The sequence below is a fragment of the Crocuta crocuta genome, unplaced genomic scaffold (assembly GCF_008692635.1).
Source record: "Crocuta crocuta isolate KB4526 unplaced genomic scaffold, BGI_CrCroc_1.0 scaffold149, whole genome shotgun sequence".
Classification (NCBI taxonomy): Eukaryota; Metazoa; Chordata; class Mammalia; order Carnivora; family Hyaenidae; genus Crocuta; species Crocuta crocuta.
In genome coordinates, this window is record NW_027551561.1 from 5184121 (window position 1) to 5184531 (window position 411).

At 48.7% G+C, this 411-nt stretch overlaps 1 protein-coding gene across 1 annotated transcript in view; it reads right to left on the minus strand.

Annotated features, from left to right (window-relative positions):
- Positions 1–411, minus strand: part of NLK (nemo like kinase) — a 168432-nt gene that overhangs the window by 11032 nt on the left and 156989 nt on the right. The window lies entirely within an intron of this gene.

A 411-nucleotide genomic window follows, 5' to 3' on the forward strand; every position in this document is an offset into this window, starting at 1 on the left:
CCAGGCTCTGAGCTGGCTGTCAGCACAGAGCCCGACGTGGGGCTCGAACCCACGAATTGTGAGATCATGACCTGAGCCGAAGTCGGACGCTTAACCGACTGAGCCACCCAGGCGCCCCTGAGTCCCAGCATTCTAAAGCATAGAATGAGGCTGGATGAATGATGTGAAGTTTACTTTAGCTCTAAAATTGTAGGAAGCTTGATGGGATTACGACAGATAAAAAGCATCATGTGCATAGAACCCATTTATCACTGGCACTCAATATTTGTAGACCAACTGACTATCCTTTGTTGCATTTACATGTTTGCATATAGAGAAGTATTTCTTGTTTGGGGCGCCTGGGTGGCTTAGTCGTTTAAGCATCCGACTTTCGCTTAGGTCATGATCTCGCGGTTCGTGGGTTCGAGCCCC